General features: G+C 39.4%; 1 long non-coding RNA gene and 1 other non-coding gene across 2 annotated transcripts; both read right to left on the minus strand.

The window, feature by feature from the left end:
* Positions 1–913: 913 nt before the first annotated feature.
* LOC123038414 (small nucleolar RNA SNORD24) lies at positions 914–996 on the minus strand. The gene has a single exon (XR_006417860.1). It is a non-coding gene; the product is annotated as a small nucleolar RNA SNORD24 (small nucleolar RNA).
* Positions 997–1,576: 580 nt separating this feature from the next.
* Positions 1,577–2,004, minus strand: LOC123185249 (uncharacterized). The gene is made up of 3 exons (XR_006493260.1): positions 1,954–2,004; positions 1,772–1,862; positions 1,577–1,665 (listed from the first exon to the last, which is right to left on the minus strand). It is a non-coding gene; the product is annotated as an uncharacterized lncRNA (long non-coding RNA).
* Between the last annotated feature and the right edge of the window lie 18,277 nt (positions 2,005–20,281).

The following is a 20,281-nucleotide window of genomic DNA, read 5'->3' on the forward strand; positions in this document are numbered from 1 at the left end:
TGGCAAGCTGATGTGGCACAAGATTCAGCCCGGTCCAATTCGGTTTTCTACATGGGCCTAGCCCAACAATTCGGCCTTTTTACTGTATATTTTCTCTATCAATTTTCTCTAGCTACATGGGCCTGGCCCAACAATTTGGCCTTTTTATTTCTAGATGCCGCCTTTTATAGCGTATGATCTTTTACTTTTTGCTATTTTATTTTCCACTGTTTTACATTTGTCCCAAATATCATAATATCATACACTGGTCCCACACGTCAGAAATTTCAAATGTGCTCAAATTATTTTGATAAGTGGGTCGCATGAGTCATGTTTTCATTGCACACATTTTCAAATCACATACATAATTACTATTTCATATGAAACAGGAATTGTAATTCTAAAACATACATGAAATTCACAGAGAGAAGATACATTAAATCACATACATAATTACTATTTTATTCACAAACAGAGAGAAGATACATTAAATTCCCAGATAACCCATCTATTATTACATAATTTGCTATATAAGAATGTCTTGGAGCTTCTTTGAACATCTTTCGTCTTGAATTTACTCAAAATATCTGCCAACAAGAAAACAGAACAACAAGGATAGGGTGAATAACAACAACAACAACAACAACAACAACAACAACAGGGGGTGCTGTTTAGTAGTAAGATCAAGTCTGGAATGTAAGAATGCTTTGTTGTAATTGATAACTAAAATCTACAACAGCTCAAAGTGGCAGTAGCTAAAACACAATATCAGAAAAAGCATATAATTGATGTGACATAACAAACTAGACAACCAAGAAATTGATGTGACATAGCTAGTTTCCAGCAATATCCAACGACAAATTGATGTCACATATATGTATCTATCATGCAAACAGCGGATGTACTGTACTGATAACATTAGACTAGAAATAAGAGCCTCAGAGATCTTGGTGGTTAAGATCATCAAGTGGGATAAACCCATTAAGAGTAGCAAATATTTTGATAACATCACAGGCTCTGTTTGGCATGCAGAAAATTAATCAGTTGAAGCAGAGGCGATGTTTGGCATCACTGCATTTTACAGTTCCAAAACAGACAGACAGAGTCAGGAATAGGCAGCAAAGCAAGTATATGTATATAGGAATCTCTACTTGGAACCTAGAGTAAGAAGCACGGCTAGAAGAGCCCAAGAATTAATTAATCATGTGTTATTCTTTAACTGGAATGTACGTGCATCATCAACAGAGAGGTGTGAGCTCTGGACTTAATTGGTTGTGAGAATGGACTGGACTGTTCCAAATACGTGCATCATCATCAGTTCTGTGAAGCAAATCTACATATCATATTTCTAGAATGGGCGCACCCAGTTGCTCACAAGTAGATTCAAACCCAACTTGTAATGCAATGATGTTTCTTGAACAGTATTACTATAGTTACCTAAATTGCCATGGGAATACTGACAGCAGAAATAGGGGAACGAGAAGTAAGTTAAATTAGAGCTAGCAGTTCCAAACAATCACTAAAAACAGCAGCAAAAGCAGACACAGATGCCCGCCAGAGACATTCCCACAGGCAAAGCAAGCACCTTAAGCCCTCTCGCCACGGATCCTCGAAGAGACCCACCAGGTAGGCCTCTGCAGCCTCCTGAAGGGCCAGCACCGCATGGCTCTGGAAGCGGAGGTCAGTCTACACAGACAGAACAAGATGGTGCTTTTAGTTTACTTGATTCATCATACTATAAGAGTTTACACAATAGGAGCATCACAATGTAGTGCACAAGTTTATTGATCACCTTGAAGTCCTGGGCAATCTCCCTAACAAGCCTCTGGAATGGAAGCTTCCTGATGAGCAGCTCCGTGCTCTTCTGGTACTTGCGGATCTCACTGCAAAGTCAAGCACAAAATTTACTCATTTGAGAATACTTCAAAACAAAACTATAACACATGCTAGAATAGGTTGGAAGATTTTACAAACCGAAGAGCAACAGTTCCAGGGCGGTAACAGTAAGGCTTCTTCACTCCTCCAGTTGTGGGAGCAGACTTACGGGCAGCCTGTCAAAAAGCAAAGTAGAGCACATGGTCAAATTAACAATAATACCATGATAGTCCATATACATCAGTAGGATATCTGGTCATAAGCTTGCAATGAAGGTTGAGGTTCAAATTCTACCCAGTTCAATTTACATAAACCATAAATAAAGACATGGCATAACAGGTGATATGACTCAGGTCCCTCCTGGGCTCCAATCGGTTTCTCTTCCTGGACTTTTCCATTCCAATCAGGGCTTCTATTTCCTGTGGGTCATACTCTACTTCCTCTGTCGGGAATTCTACTAGATCCCCGTTCAAACAATTTTGGGAGATGTGTCCTTCTTCTCCACATGAATAGCAAGACTTAGTGCAGGGTTTACTCGGGTCTTCTTTAGGTGTGTCCTCCATATCTTCCTTTATCACGGGTTCTTCTAAAATTTCCATAAGGGCTCCTTTCATTACTTCTTTCTTCTGCTGGATGGTTCATTGTACCATGGGGTAAATGTGACACTGAGCAAGGTAGTGGGTAGTCCCTTCACACAAGAAACAAGTAATCTGCCTAGTTGGGCATTCTTCAACTGGGCGACTTCCTTCACAACTAGGGCATTCATCCTTGTGTTCTTTATGAGTGTGTCATATTCCTCCACAAATCTTGCATGCACAAGGTTTCTTCATATCCTTTCCATAAGGCTTCAACTTCTTGGACACAAGCCGAGGCTTTGGCATAGTCAACTTAAATTCTTTCCAAGTGGTTACTCCTTGCCATCCATTGATTGTTTGGTACATCCTCCACCAAGTAGCAGCACCTCTTTCAAAGCACTGAAGATCATGCTGGGTCATATCCTTTCCGACTATAAGTTTATTCTTCATGTGATCCTCCATGTTCTGAATCCATTGGTCCGTCTCCAATTGACTCATCGGTCCAGAAAATATAAGCTCATCTTCATTCATCCTCTATAGGGTCCATGGGTTTGGGGTGAGATAAGAGAGATAGAGAGGGATTCACACAATGCAAACAACAGTTTTGAAAAGACGGATTTTTTATTGTGGCTGTCAAAAAAAACATCAAACAAATGACAGCTCACAATCATCGCATCTAACATAGGGATAGAACTTGGGTTTGGTCTTCTAAAGGTCAATAAATCTTCAACGTCTCCAAACTCTTCAAGCCTTGTTCATGCCTCCAATGGCTTCTTCCGATCATGCTTGTCTTTCTCAAGTTCTTTTGCCAGATCAACTCTGTTGACGCGAAGTCTCTCATGACGTACTTTAATATTCTGGAGTTGCGTTCCAAACGTCTGGTTTCAACATCCTTCGCATGAACCATGGTCCTACTGTCCTTCAGTTCCTGAAAATCTCCGGTATCTCGAGGTTGTAGCTCCTCCAGCTTGGCTACTTTCAGCTTTTGGTTCCTGAGTTCTTCATGAAATACTCCAAATCCTGGTGATACACCGGCTAAGGTTAAAAGTTCATCTTACTAATAGGTGCTCCATCAGCCTTCTTCCATCAAATCCATTCTGAAGAAATGCATCCTTAACTCAGCACGGTGACAATAGCATCAGCGGGCGATAATACCATCGATAGTCATGTTTCTGCTCTTGTCATTTCCATGAGCTATCTCTCCGTAGTTGATATCTCCTACCTTAGGGTCCTATTGACAAAACTTCGAGTTCTCATGCTCCTTGTTTCAGTCTTTCTCTTGATCTCAGGTATTGAAAACTTCCATAGTCTGCCAAGTTCCATAAGGGTAGCCTTCCTAGGTCATACAAATCTAGGAATTCTTCAGAGCCTTCAAATTCTACTTGTCTTCGGTCTTCAACCTTTGTAGTTTCCATTATTCAGATGCACGGAAAATACTCTTCATTCCGAAGTGGTCTTAGTTGTCTGATATCTTGTACTTCTTGGAGTGGTCTCATCAGTCGAATCTTCATGTGGTCAAAAGGAAAAAAGGGGGTATGGTCTCACTAAAAGGGAATATTTGAATAAGCTCAGAAGAGAAGAGAGGTAAAAGGTCTTTTTGAAAGGGAAAGTTGTAGAGAAAAATCTTTGCTATGGGCTTTCCAGTTTCTAGGGTCACGTCCTACAGTCAACATGTGCTCTAATACCATCTTGTAGCGACCCGACCCGAATGGATCAAGTCTCTGTTCTTAAGTGTCATCCCTGGATCGGTATGCTGACACACAAAGTACTCGAGGATTTATAACAGAGGCAAATCACATGTATAAGTAACGTAAATACTGTTACCTCAATCCAAATAGCGGAAGTAACAAGGTTGTGGATTCCCATCAACACCAACGGCAAAGTTGAGTGTAGAAATCGTAACCCTAACATATCACTTACTCGTCGTAAGAAATCCTGCAACATGAGACGTTGCAGCCACAAAGGGTCAGTACATTGAATGTACTAGCAAATTCGCACCAGAGGATAATGATGAATAAAGGCTATCACTACATGCATATTTGGCTGGTGGAAAGGCTCTAGGGTTATAAGGTTTTTCCGAAAAGCCAATTTTCCCCTACTACATGCATATCACCGGTCGCACGACTTAGTCAACTATGCTAGAGCCCATAGTAGCTTGTGGCTGCACACGGAAGTTTCTAGTATGAATAATCTCATGATCCCTTTGAGCCTGGGTGGCGGTCCAAAAAAATAGGCAATCCTGGTCTACCCAGGTGCCTAGACAGGCAATCCTGGAATACCCAGGTACCTCAATCCACCCAGATGTGTGTTTAAGTTGCCACCTTAAGTAAACCATTAATTGACAATCTCACATCTGTCATGAATACTCTCAAAACCTAATCCACGTCTACGAGCATAGCATGGCACTATAAGCATAATGTAATAGTAACTCCCAAGGGTTTGATAATAAACAGGTAATAGGTACTACCTCAACTACTTCCCATCCCACAATTTAATTAGATCCTAATCATGCAATGTTGGAGGTTTGATCTAATGCAATAAAAATTGGGTATGAAAGAGGTATGATCAAAGTGTGAACTTGCCTACAATGTTGATGAAGATGATTCACACTCAAAAATCTTGATAGCTCTACTCGTCACACTCCGGTCAATCTATCGTAATCAAGCAATAGTAACCACACATAAGCAATCACTCAAAGGACCAGAAAGAACGAAGAAGACGATTCGGAAAACATCAAAACCAAGTAAATAACTCTTGCAACATAAAACAATTTCTAACAGTACCAAAATTATGTGAATTTGGCCTTATCAGAATGTTTAGGTCAAGAGCTTCGATTTGCAAAAAGAATCAACTGAAACGGAGTTACGAATAAAAAGATATGATCAAAAGAAGTTTGAATATGAATCTGAACAAAATTCAAAATTTGAAAATTTCAAAAAGTTGATGTAACAGGTTCACTGGATAGGTGAAAACAAGACGAAGCTATAGGCGTTGGTTTTATCTAATTTAGATAAACGAGTGAAAAGTTATGGCTATTTGAAAAATCAGGTCCAAGCTGTTTTACGAAAGAAAAAATAGCTACGGTTAAGGTCTAACGTATAAATACGTAGACTAATTGATAATATAATTATTCTATCGTATTAGTCTAAAAATAACAAACTACGTAAGTATATGAAGAAAAAAAGAAAGAAAGATACCTTTATAAGGCAGAGAAAAGACAATTTTGGAGAGAGGAGACAATTTCCAGAAGTCGCGCCGGAGAGGAGAAAAATATTTTTCTTAAATGGATCTAGTGAAACCAAAATATTGATTTAACCCGAATCGGATGATTTTTGGAGGCTCTATGGGTCTATATTTATTGGTGGAAAAGAGGCTTAGGGGTCAAAGGTTAAGCAATGTGGGACTAAACGTAGACGAAAATGTACGAAACAGAGAAGAAAAGAGGCGGATGGGCCTAAAGCCCTTCGGCCGGCCGCGCGCATGCTGCCGTGCATTTTTTTTTTACAAAATTCAGCCTAAGAAAAGAAAAAAAGGCTGGCTGGGCCTACCCTATTTAAGAGAAAAAAAACAATGGGGCGCCAAAAGCTACTATACGGCGCATGTAGGCGACAAATAAATATGGGCCGCACGTACAGTTTTTAAAAAATAGAAACAGAAGGAAAACCGAATAACAAAATAAAATAAATTTTTTATATAGGCATATAATATACCAAAATTTCAGAAAAAGATTTTCTACAAGATGAACATTTTCCTAGCATTAAATAAAATTCACACAAATTTAGATAATTCAAAGAGTGCTACTGGTCTAATAAAATCCAACAAAAATCATTTTAAAAATATCAAAATGATTTCAAATTTATTTCTCTCCAATTTTTTGTTGTAGAGAATCATGTTACCCTAATTTCCATATATTTTATTTTTGGAGGAAAATAATTTGAATAAAACTCAAATAAATCCAAATTGAAAATAAATTCAAAAGAACTTTGAATTTAATCCTTTGAAACTCCCAACTCATATTTCATATAATTTGAAGAAGTCATTTTATCTTCTCTCATGAAAATCATTGAGCTACATGAAGTTTATGAATTGAAATATTTCCAAATGAAATTCAATTATTTTCAAATACCCTTTCATTTAATTTAAATGGAAGAAGTCATATCATCTTCGCTCAAGGGTTTTGTATTTGAAAAGAATTTGAATTCATGGAGATCAGAAAGCAAATATGAAAGTTTGGGAAAGTCCTTTTATTCCCTCTCATTTAACTTTCAAAAAGTTTCGAATTTCACTCAATCAATCACACAACAATCGAACAAACAATCAACCTATCTATTTATTATAACATTCCAAAATTTAGAATTTTGGGATGTTACACAAGTATAGGGGATCGCAACAGTTTTTGAGGGTAGAGTATTCAACCCAAATTTATTGATTCGACACAAGGGGAGCCAAAGAATATTCTCAAGTATTAGCAGCTGAGTTGTCAATTCAACCACACCTGGAAACTTAATATCTACAGCAAAATATTTAGTAGCAAAGTAATATCATAGTAGTGGTAACGGTAGCAAAAGGTAATGATAGAAAAAGTCATGTTCTTGGTATTTTGTAGTGATGATAGCAGTAGCAACGGAAAAGTAAATGGGCGAAGAACAATATATGGAAAGCTCGTAGGCAATGGATCGGTGATGGAGAATTATGTCGGGCGTGTTTCATCATGTAACAGTCATAACCTAGGGTGACACAGAACTAGCTCCAATTCATCAATGTAATGTAGGCATGTATTCCGAATATAGTCATACGTGCTTATAAAAAATTACTTGCATGACATCTTTTGTCCTACCCTCCCGTAGCAGCGGGGTCCTAATGGAAACTAAGGGATATTAAGGCCTCCTTTTACTAGAGTACCGGAACAAAGCATTAACACATAGTGAATACATGAACTCCTCAAACTACGGTCATCACCAGTAAGTATCCCGATTATTGTCACTTCGGGGTTAACGGATCATAACACATAATAGGTGACTATAGACTTGCAAGATAGGATCAAGAACTCTCATATATTGATGAAAACATAATAGGTTCAGATCTGAAATCATGGCACTTGATGACCCACAAGTATAGGGGGTCTATCGTAGTCCTTTCGATAAGTAAGAGTGTCGAATCCAATGAGGAGCAGAAGGAAATGATAAGCGGTTTTCAGCAAGGTATTCTCTGCAAGTACTGAAATAAGTGGTAACAGATAGTTTTGTGATAAGATAATTTGTAACGAGAAACAAGTAACAAAAGTAAATAAAGTGCAGCAAGGTGGCCCAATCCTTTTTGTAGCAAAGGACAAGCCTGGACAAACTCTTATATAAGGAAAAGCGCTCCCGAGGACACATGGGAATATCGTCAAGCTAGTTTTCATCATGTTCATATGATTCGCGTTCGGTACTTTGATAATTTGACATGTGGGTGGACCAGTGCTTGGGTGTTGTTCTTACTTGAACAAGCATCCCACTTATGATTAACCTCTATTGCAAGCATCCTCAACTACAACAAAAGTATTAAGGTAAACCTAACCATAGCATGAAACATATGGATCCAAATCAGCCCCTTACGAAGCAACGCATAAACTAGGGTTTAAGATTTTGTCACTCTAGCAACCCATCATCTACTTATTACTTCCCAATGCCTTCCTCTAGGCCCAAATAATGGTGAAGTGTTATGTAGTCGATGTTCACATAACACCACTAGAGGCTAGAAAACATACATCTCATCAAAATATCGAACGAATACCAAATTCACATGACTACTAATAGCAAGACTTCTCCCTTGTCCTCAGGAACAAACGTAACTACTCACAAAGCATATTATTGTTCATAATCAGAGGGGTAATAATATGCATAAAGGATCTGAACATATGATCTTCCACCAATTAAACCAACTAGCATCAACTACAACGAGTAATTAACACTACTAGCAACCTACTAGCACCAATCCTGGGCTTGGAGACATGAATTGGATACAAGAGATGAACTAGGGTTTTGAGATGAGATGGTGCTGATGAACATGTTGATGGAGATTTCCCTCTCCTGATGAGAGGAGCCTTGGTGATGACGATGGCGATGATTTCCCCCTCAGGTAGGGAAGTTTCCCCGGCAGAACAGCTCTGCCGGAGCTCTAGATTGGATCCGCCAAGGTTCTGCCTCGTGGTGGCGGAGTTTTGTCCCGAAAGGTTGCTTCTTATTTGTTTCTCGAAGAAAGACTTCATATAGGAGAAGATGGTCATCGGAGAGCCACCAGGGGGCCCACGAGGTAGGGGGCGCGCCCTAGGGAGGGCGCCCCCCACCCTCGTGGAAAGGGTGTGGGCCCCCTGGTCTTCATCTTTGGCGAGGATTTTTCATTATTTATTTTAAGATATTCCGTGGAGTTTCAGGACTTTTGGAGTTGTGCAGAATAGGTCTCTAATATTTGCTCCTTTTCCAGCCCAAAATTCCAGCTGCCGGCATTCTCCCTCCTTATGTAAACCTTGTAAAATAATAGATAATAGCCATAAGTATTGTGACATAATGTGAAATAACAGCCCATAATGCAATAAATATCGATATAAAAGCATGATGCAAAATGGACGTATCAACTCCCCCAAGCTTAGACCTCATTTGTCCTCAAGCGAAAGCCGATAACAATAAATATGTCCCCATGTTTAGAGGTAGAGGCGTTGATAAAAATAAAATAAGGACATTAGGGCATCATGATTATTCTCATAACAGCAACATACATAGATATTGTCATATGATTACCTATGTTCAAGTGATGATCTATTCACAATGCAAAAGTATGAATCAGAAACCTTATTGAGAACCAACAAACTATAACCTCAGTCATTGAAGCAATTGCAATTTATCGTAACATCAGAAAGAGTCTATGTCAGAGCTAAAAAGCAAGTCCACATACTCAACTATCATTTAGTCCTTCATAATTGCTAACACTCGCGCAATACTTGTGATTACGGAGTTTTAATCGGACACAGAGAAAGATAGGGGCTTATAGTTTCGCCCCACAACCTTTTACCTCGAGGGTAATGTCAACAATAATAACTCATGCCCCCCTACATCCAATTAGATATATCTATCAGGATCTTTCCAACACACTGGCTTGCCAAAGGATAAAATGAAAAAGGGAGAGGTGAAGATCACCATGACACTTGCATAAGGTAGAAGATAATAATAAAAGATAGGCCCTTTGCAGAGGGAAGCAGAGGTTGCCATGCGCTTTTATGGTTGGAAGCACAAAATCTTAATGCGAAAGAATGTCACTTTATATTGCCCCTTGTGATATGAACCTTTATTATGCAGTCCATCGCTTTTATTACTTCCACATCACAAGATCGTATAAAGCTTATTTCTCCCACACTAATCATACATATTTATAGCAATTTTTATTGCTTTGCACTGATGACAACTTACTTGAAGGATCTTATTCAATCCATAGGTAGATATGGTGGACTCTCATGGCAAAACTGGTTTAAGGGTATTTGGAAGCACAAGTAGTATCTCTACTTGGTGCTGAGAATTTGGCTAGCATGAGGGGGAAAGGCAAGCTCAACATGTTGGATGATCCATGACAACATACTTTATCTCAGATATAAGAAAACATAACCCATTACGTTGTCTTCCTTGTCCAACATCAACTCTTTAGCATGCCATATTTTGATGAGTGCTCCCAATCATAAAAGATGTCAATAATAGTATATTTATATGTGAAACCTATCTTTCCTTATTACTTCCTCTTAATTGCAATGAAACCAACTCCCTACAACTTTTAATCATCACACTCTTTCTATGTGAAGTCATTACTATCAATACGATTAATATGAACTTTTGTTTCTTTTTATTCTTTTTCTCTTTTCTTTTATTCACCCAAGATCATAGCAAGAAAATCAAGCCCTTGACTCAACACTAATCTTTATTATATAGCTCACGGACTCGATTACATAGAGAGATCATAAGGCAAAACTCAAAACTAGATCATGTCATAAACTTTATTCTACTAGATCAAAATACTACTAATGGGATTGAACTAAGGAAAAATGTAAAGATAGGGGTTGTGATTGTGATACGATACCGAGGCATCTCCCCCAAGCTTGGCGGTTGCCAAGGGGAGTGCCCATACCCATGTGATTATATCTCCTTGGTTGGTGAAGAAGGTGGAGGTGTTGTTGATGATGCGGGCTTGTCATCCATCTTCCAAGGCATAGGTTCACCATCATAGAAGGATGGTCGAGTCTCCGGAATCCTCGAATCTGCAGCCAAACTCATTCTTTTGAATCTATATTCATACTCACAGTTTTGGTTTTGCAGGTCATAGATTTGGGCTTGGAGGTGCTCGATCTTCTCATGTAGCTTGAAGGTGGCCTCATCGGTGTTCTTGGCATCCGGCTTGTAGTTGTTAGTGAACTCCGCGAGCATCGTGTGGCTAGCATTGATTCCACGCTCCACCATCCCCTGGCACTTGAAAACTTGTTGCTCCATTGCTTCGAGCCTCGTCTCCACGCTTCTGGTTCCCTTTGGTCCCTCAGCATCGCGGATGTGCAGTAACCCATCATGCATCTCAATAGTTTGAGGGTGTCGCAGCAACTCCGCGAGGTAAGGGTTGATGACCTTCTCGAAGAACTTGTGCTTGGAAGCACTTGGGGACGTCATGATAATCTAGATCTGTCAGAAAAATAGCTCGAAACAAAACAGAGAATATTTGCGTGATACGGGAGTCAAAACCTTCGAGAGAATATATAGTGAATTTTTACCGACCAAAATACGTATCGTGCAAGAAAATGGAGTCCGGAAGGCACACGAGGAGCCCACGAGGTAGGGGCCACGCCCACGGGGGTAGGGCGCGCCCTCCACCCTCGTGGGGCCCTCGTGTCCTTCTCGGACTGCTACTTAATTTTCTATTTTTCTAAATATTCCAAAACGGAGAAATATTGCCTTAAAATTGTTTTGGAGTCGATTTACTTAGCGTACCACATACCTATTCCTTTTCAGAGTCTGAAACATTCTGGAAAGTGTCCCTTATGTATTCCTCCGGGGTTACGGTTTAAATAATATTGGTTTCAATATTTATGGGATTACCTGAGATATAATGTTTAATTCTCTGACCGTTTACCACCTTCGGATTTGTGCCTTTGAAGTTGTTGATTTTTATGGCACCAGAATGATAGACCTCCTCGATAACATAGGGCCCTTCCCATTTAGAGAGAAGTTTTCCTACAAAAAATCTTAAACGAGAGTTGTATAGCAATACATAATCACCTACATTAAACTCACGCTTTTGTATCCTTTTGTCATGCCATCTTTTAACCTTTCCTTTAAACAACTTGGCATTTTCATAAGCTTGGGTTCTCCATTCATCAAGTGAGCTAATATCAAATAACCTCTTTTCATCGGCAAGTTTGAAATCATAGTTGAGCTCTTTAATAGCCCAATATGCCTTATGTTCTAGTTTAGGAGGTAAGTGACATGCTTTTCCATATACCATTTTATACGGAGACATACCCATAGGATTTTTATATGCAGTTCTATAGGCCCATAATGCATCATCAAGTTTCTTGGACCAATTCTTTCTAGACCTATTGACAGTCTTTTGCAAAATTAATTTGAGTTCTCTATTACTCAATTCTACTTGACCACTAGACTGTGGGTGATACGGAGATGCAATTCTATGATTGACGTCATATTTAGCAAGCATTTTACGGAAAGCACCATGAATAAAATGTGAACCACCATCAGTCATTAAATATCTAGGGACTCCAAACCTCGAAAAATAACTTCTTTAAGCATTTTAATAGAAGTGTTATGATCAGCACTACTAGTTGGAATAGCTTCTACCCACTTAGTAACGTAATCAACAGCAACTAAAATATGTGTATATCCATTAGAGGCAGGAAAAGGTCCCATATAATCAAAGCCCCAAACATCAAACGGTTCAATAACAAGTGAATAATTCATAGGCATTTCTTGACGTCTACTAATATTACCAATTCTTTGACATTCATCACAAGATAGGACAAACTTACGGGCATCCTTGAAGAGAGTAGGCCAATAAAAACCGGATTGCAATACCTTATGTGCAGTTCTATCTCCCGCGTGGTGTCCTCCATAAGTTTCGGAGTGGCACTTGCGTAGGATCTGTTCCTGTTCATGCTCAGGTACACAACGTCTAATAACACCATCTACTCCTTCTTTATAAAGATGTGGGTCATCCCAAAAGTAATGTCTCAAATCATAGAAGAACTTTTTCTTTTGTTGGTATGTGAAGCTAGGTGGTATAAATTTAGCAACTATGTAATTAGCATAATCAGCATACCAAGGGGTACTACGAGAAGTACTTATGACATTTAATTGTTCATCAGGAAAGCTATCATCAATAGGTAGTGGGTCATCAAGAACATTCTCTAACCTAGATAAGTTGTCTGCAACGGGGTTCTCAGCTCCTTTTCTATCAACAATATGCAAATCAAATTCTTGTAGCAAGAGAACCCATCTAATAAGTCTAGGTTTAGCATCTTTCTTCTCCATAAGATATTTAATAGCAGCATGATCAGTGTGGATAGTTACTTTAGAATCAACAATATAAGGTCTGAACTTATCACAAGCAAATACAACTGCTAAAAGTTCTTTTTCAGTAGTAGCATAATTTCTTTGAGCATTGTCTAGAGTCTTACTAGCATAATGGATAACATTTAATTTCTTATCAACTCTTTGCCCTAGAACAGCACCTACAGCATAATCGCTAGCATCACACATAATTTCAAAGGGTAAATTCCAATCAGGTGGCTGAACAATAGGTGCAGAGACTAATGCTTTCTTAAGTATTTCAAATGCTTCTACACAATCATCATCAAAGACAAATGGTATATCTTTTTGTAATAAATTAGTCAGAGGCCGAGAAATTTTTGAGAAGTCCTTAATGAACCTCCTATAAAATCCGGCGTGACCAAGGAAACTTCTTATACCTTTGATGTCCTTGGGACATGGCATCTTTTCAATAGCATCAACCTTGGCTTTATCAACTTCAATACCTCTTTCAGAAACTTTATGCCCCAAGACAATACCTTCATTAACCATAAAGTGGCACTTTTCCCAATTCAAGACAAGATTAGTTTCTTCACATCTCTGCAAAACTCGATCAAGATTGCTCAAGCAATCATCAAAAGAAGATCCATAGACGGAAAAGTCGTCCATGAAAACCTCACAAATCTTTTCACAAAAGTCAGAGAATATAGCCATCATGCATCTTTGAAAGGTAGCAGGTGCATTACATAAACCAAAAGGCATACGTCTATAAGCAAAAGTACCAAAAGGGCATGTAAAAGTAGTCTTTGATTGATCTTTAGCCGACACAGGTATTTGAGAGAAACCAGAATAACCATCTAGAAAGCAGTAATGTGTATGTTTGCATAATCTTTCTAGCATTTGATCGATAAAAGGTAAGGGGTAATGATCTTTCTTAGTAGCCTTATTTAATTTGCGGAAATCAATTACCATCCTATAACCTGTAATAATTCTTTGTGGAATCAATTCATCTTTATCATTAGGAACAACAGTAATACCTCCCTTCTTAGGGACACAATGAACAGGACTTACCCACTGACTATCAGCAACGGGATAAATTATACCTGCCTCCAGAAGCTTTAGTATTTCTTTTCTTACCACTTCTTTCATTTTAGGATTCAGACGTCGTTGAGGATCACGAACTGGTTTGGCATCTGCTTCCAAATTTATTTTATGTTGACATAGAGTGGGACTAATGCCCTTAAGATCATCAAGAGTATATCCAATAGCAGCACGGTGCTTCTTCAGAGTTTTCAATAATCTTTCTTCTTCATGCTCTGAAAGGTTAGCACTAATAATAACAGGATATATCTTCTTTTCATCAAGATAAGCATATTTAAGATTATCAGGCAACGGTTTAAGCTCAAACACGGGATCACCCTTAGGTGGAGGGGGATCCCCTAGGATTTCAACAGGCAAATTGTGTTTCAGAATAGGTTCCTGTTTAAAGAATACTTCATCTATTTCCCTTCTTTCATTCATAAACATATCATTCTCATGGTCTAGCAAATATTGTTCTAAAGGATCACTAGGAGGTACGGCAATAGAAGCAAGACCAATAATTTCATCCTTACTAGGCAATTCTTCTTCACGGTGTTGTTTACTAAATTTAGAGAAATTAAATTCATGAGTCATATCATCCAAGCCAATAGTAACAACATTCTTTTCGCAGTCTATCTTAGCATTAACAGTGTTCAAGAAGGGTCTACCAAATATAATGGGACAAAAGCTATCTTGTGGGGAACTAAGAACAAGAAAATCAGCAGGATATTTAGTTTTCCCGCACAAGACTTCAACATCTCTAACAATTCCCACTGCTGAAATAGTATCTCTATTAGCAAGTTTAATTGTGACATCAATATCTTCTAACTCAGCAGGTGCAATTTCATGCTTGATTTCTTTATACAAGTCATAAGGTATAACACTAGCACTAGTACCCATATCACATAAGCCATGATAACAATGTTCTCCTATTTTAACAGAAATAACAGGCATGCCTACCACAGGTCTATGTTTATCTTTAGCACAAGGTTTAGCAATTCTAGCAGTTTCACCGCAGAACTGAATAACATGCCCATCAATATTATCAGACAAGAGATCTTTAACAATAGCAATATTAGGTTCTACTTTAACTTGCTCAGGAGGTGTATATGTTTTAATATTGCTTTTACGAACCACAGTTGAAGCTTTAGCATGATCCTTTATCCTAACAGGGAAAGGTGGTTTCTCAACATAACAAGTAGGAACAATAGGATCATTATAAGTGACAGTCTTTTCTTCAACTTTAATAGGTGCAGCTACTTTTACTTCTATGGGAGGATGATATTTAAACCACTTCTCCTTAGGGAGATCAACATAAGTAGCAAAAGATTCACAGAAAGAAGCTACTATCTCAGAATCAAGTCCATATTTAGTGCTAAACTTACGGAAAATATCGGTATCCATAAAAGATTTAACACAATCAAACTTAGGTGTCATACCTGACTCCTTACCATTGTCGAGGTCCCAATCTTCAGAGTTGCGTTTAATTCTATCCAATAAATCCCATCTAAATCCAATAGTCTTCATCATAAAAGAGCCAGCACAAGAAGTATCGAGCATGGTGCGATTATTTTCAGAAAGCCGAGCATAAATTTTTTGAAGAATTGTTTCTCTTGGAAGCTCATGATTGGGGCATGAATATAACATTGATTTAAGCCTCCCCCAAGCTTGAGCGATGCTTTCTCCTTCGCGAGGCCAAAAATTATATATATAATTGCGATCACGATGAACAAGATGCATAGGGTAATACTTTTGATGAAATTCCAATTTCAATCTTCTATAGTTCCATGATCTCGTATCATCAAATAGCCTATACCATATCAATGCGTCTCCCTTCAAAGATAAAGGGAAGACCTTCTTCTTAGCAACATCATCGGGTATACCTGCAAGCTTAAATAATCCACAAACTTCATCCACATATATTAGGTGTTCATCAGGATGCTTTGTTCCATCTCCTGTAAAAGGATTAGCTAGCAGTTTTTCTATCATACCCGAAGGATACTCATAAGGAATTTTCATTTTCAATAGGTTCAGTAGGTTGAGGAGCAACTCTTTGCTCTACTGGTCGGGGTGAAGATACCCCGAACAAGCCCCTCAGAGGATTACTTTCCATAGTAACAAGTGACAGTAAATTTCAGCACACTATATAAATTTTTCCTTACCAAATTCCACCTACCAAAGGCGCTTCACTCCCCGGCAACGGCGCCAGAAAAGAGTCTTGATGACCCACAAGTATAGGGGATCTATCGTAGTCCTTTCGATAAGTAAGAGTGTCGAACCCAACGAGGAGCAGAAGGAAATGATAAGCGGTTTTCAGCAAGGTATTCTCTGCAAGTACTGAAATAAGTGGTAACAGATAGTTTTGTGATAAGATAATTTGTAACGAGCAACAAGTAACAAAAGTAAATAAAGTGCAGCAAGGTGGCCCAATCCTTTTTGTAGCAAAGGACAAGCCTGGACAAACTCTTATATAAGGAAAAGCGCTCCCGAGGACACATGGGAATATCGTCAAGCTAGTTTTCATCACGTTCATATGATTCGCGTTCGGTACTTTGATAATTTGACATGTGGGTGGACCGGTGCTTGGGTGCTGTTCTTACTTGAACAAGCATCCCACTTATGATTAACCTCTATTGCAAGCATCCGCAACTACAACAAAAGTATTAAGGTAAACCTAACCATAGCATGAAACATATGGATCCAAATCAGCCCCTTACGAAGCAACGCATAAACTAGGGTTTAAGCTTCTGTCACTCTAGCAACCCATCATCTACTTATTACTTCCCAATGCCTTCCTCTAGGCCCAAATAATGGTGAAGTGTTATGTAGTCGACGTTCACATAACACCACTAGAGGCTAGACAACATACATCTCATCAAAATATCGAACGAATACCAAATTCACATGACTACTAATAGCAAGTATTCTCCCTTGTCCTCAGGAACAAACGTAACTACTCACAAAGCATATTCATGTTCATAATCAGAGGGGTAATAATATGCATAAAGGATCTGAACATATGATCTTCCATAAATTAAACCAACTAGCATCAACTACAAGGAGTAATTAACACTACTAGCAACCTACTAGCACCAATCCCAGGCTTGGAGACAAGAATTGGATACAAGAGATGAACTAGGGTTTTGAGATGAGATGTTGATGGAGATTGCCCTCTCCCAATGAGAGGAGCATCGATGATGACGATGGTGATGATTTCCCCCTCCGGGAGGGAAGTTTTCCCAGCAGAATAGCTCTTCCGGAGCTCTAGATTGGATCTGCCAAGGTTCCGCCTCATGGCGGCGGAGTTTCGTCCCGAAAGGTTGCTTCTTATTTTTTTCTCGACGAAAGACTTCATATAGAAGAAGATGGTCATCGGAGAACCACCAGGGGGCCCACAAGGTAGGGGGCGCGCCCTAGGGGGGGCGCCCGCCACCCTCATGGAAAGGGTGTGGGCCCCCTGGTCTTCATCTTTGGCGAGGATTTTTCATTATTTATTATAAGGTATTCCATGGAGTTTCAGAACTTTTGGAGTTGTGCAGAATAGGTCTCTAATATTTGCTCCTTTTCCAGCCTAGAATTCCAGCTGTCGGCATTCTCCTTCCTTATGTAAACCTTGTAAAATAATAGAGAATATCCGTGACATAATGTGAAATAACAACCCATAATGCAATAAAAATCGATATAAAAGCATGATGCAAAATGGACGTATCAGCACTCGGGCCCTACTGACAAGCATGAAGCATAGCAAAGTCATAGCAACATCAATCTCAGAACATAGTGGATACTAGGGATCAAACCCTAACAAAACTAACTCGATTACATGATAAATCCCATCCAACCCATCACCGTCCAGCAAGCCTACGATGGAATTACTCACGCACAGTGGTGAGTATCATGAAATTTGTGATGGAGGATGGTTATTGATGACGATGGCGACGGATTCCCCTCTCCGGAGCCCCGAACGGACTCCAGATCAGCCCTCTCGAGAGGTTTTAGGGCTTTGCGGCGGCTCCGTATCGTAAAACGCGATGAATCCTTCTCTCTGATTTTTTCTCCCCGAAACCAAATATATAGAGTTGGAGTTGAGATCAGAGGAGATCCAGGGGGCCCACGAGGTAGGGGGCGCACCCTAGGGGGCAGACATGCCCCCCACCCTCGTGGACAGGTGGTGGGCCCCCTGGCCTTCATCTTCTGCAAGGATTTTTTATTATTTCCGAATAGATGTTCCGTGAAGTTTCAGGTCATTTCGAGAACTTTAGTTTCTGCACATAAATAACACCATGGTAATTCTGCTGAAAACAGCGTCAGTCCGGGTTAGTTCCATTCAAATCATGCAAGTTAGAGTCCAAAACAAGGGCAAAAGTGTTTGGAAAAGTATATACGACGGAGACGTATCACACCTATCAGAACCACGCCAAAAATCTCCTTGTCTACATTGCATTTGCTTCCTCCAAACTCCTCCCCTTTACCTTCATATGCAATGATTTACATTCCGCTGCTATACTCTTAGATTTGCATGTGTAGGTTGATTGCTTGACTTGTGATAAGTTGCTAAAATCTGCCAAGACTTAAAATTGGGAAAAGGCTAGATTTTTTTGGATCCTACAAGTGGTATCACCCCCCCCCCCCCTCTAGACATATTTTAGATCCTACAAGTGGTATCAGAGCTTTGGTCTCCATTTGCCTTGATTTCCATAGCTTGGGTGATCATAGCCTTGGTTTCACAACCTAGGAGAGTATGGCGTCTAGCGAGGGAAATTACCACCGTAGAGGTCCTTACTTTGATGGTACTAACTTTGCTAGTTGGAAGCATAAGATGAAAATGCATATTCTTGGACATAACCCCCGCTGTTTGGGCTATTGTGTGTATTGGCTTGCAAGGTGAATTCTTTGATGGGAGAGAACCAAATTGTGAAGCTACCGCTGAAGAATTGAGGATGCTGCAATATAATGCTCAAGCTTGCGATATCCTCTTCAACGGACTGTGCCCCGGAGAATTCAACAAAAGTAGCTGTCTTGAGAATGCAAAGGAAATTTTGGATACTTTGATTGATATGCACGAAGGTACCGACTCTGTCAACCAAATTGGATGTGCTTCAAAGTCAGCTTGACAAGTTCAAAATGAAGGATGGTGAAGGTGTCGCTGAAATGTACTCTAGGCTTGCTCTCATCGCAACTAAGATTGCCGGCTTAGGAAGTGAAGAGATGACCGACAGAATCATCATCAAGAAGACCCTAAGAGCCTTGGATGGAAAATATGATACCATGTGCACATTGATCCAAATGATGCCCAATTATAAAAATCTCAAGCCAACGAAAGTCATTGGAAGAATTGTTGCCCGTGAGATGCCACTCAAGGGTAAAGAAGAGCTTCACAACAATTCAAGTGGTGCTTACAAAGCCTCATGTGATGCTCCTACATCATCAAGTGAGAAACGAGTCTTCAATGAGGAATTGAGCCTAATTGTGAAGAACTTCAACAAGTTCTACAAGAGTAGAAGCAAAGAAAGGAGTTCCAAGTAAAGGCCCTACAATGATAAAAGATCTTCTAGTCATGAGCGTAATTGCTACAATTGTGGAAGACCCGGACACTACTCCAATGAGTGTACGGCTCCCTACAAAAGAAGATAAGACTCACCTAAAAGGAGAAGTAGAAGAGAAGAATCACCTCCAAGAGAGAGAAGGAGTAGAGATGATCGTTATGAACGAAGAACCTCTCGCAGAAGCAAGGATTCGAAAAGGAAGGACAAGTCATCAAGGAGCTACACAAAACAAAGACATCAAGCTCACGTTGGTGAATGGGTATTCGGCTCCGACTCCGACCATCATTCCGAGAGAAGTTATCACTCCAACTCAGAATATACTTAAGATGAAGGTGTTGCCGGTCTAGCACTTGTGTCAACCAACTCCTATGACATATTTGACTCGCCAAATGAAGGAATTGGAAGATGCTTCATGGCTAAAGGCCCGAAGGTATCACACCCCGAGTATGTTGATTTCAATAGTGATGAAGATGATTTGCTAGGTGATGATGATTTTCTTGTTGACAACTCTAGTGATGAAAACTATGATGAGATCGCTATTAATCATGCTAATCTAGATAAAATGAATGACGATGATAAGAAGGAGATTAAGCTATCTAAAGAACCAAACACTCTTAAGTTAGCTCATGAAACTACCTTGGAAGAACTAAACACTCTTAAGTTAGCTCATTAAGTTAGC

Source organism: Triticum aestivum, chromosome 2A, assembly GCF_018294505.1.
Source record: "Triticum aestivum cultivar Chinese Spring chromosome 2A, IWGSC CS RefSeq v2.1, whole genome shotgun sequence".
Taxonomy (NCBI): domain Eukaryota; kingdom Viridiplantae; phylum Streptophyta; class Magnoliopsida; order Poales; family Poaceae; genus Triticum; species Triticum aestivum.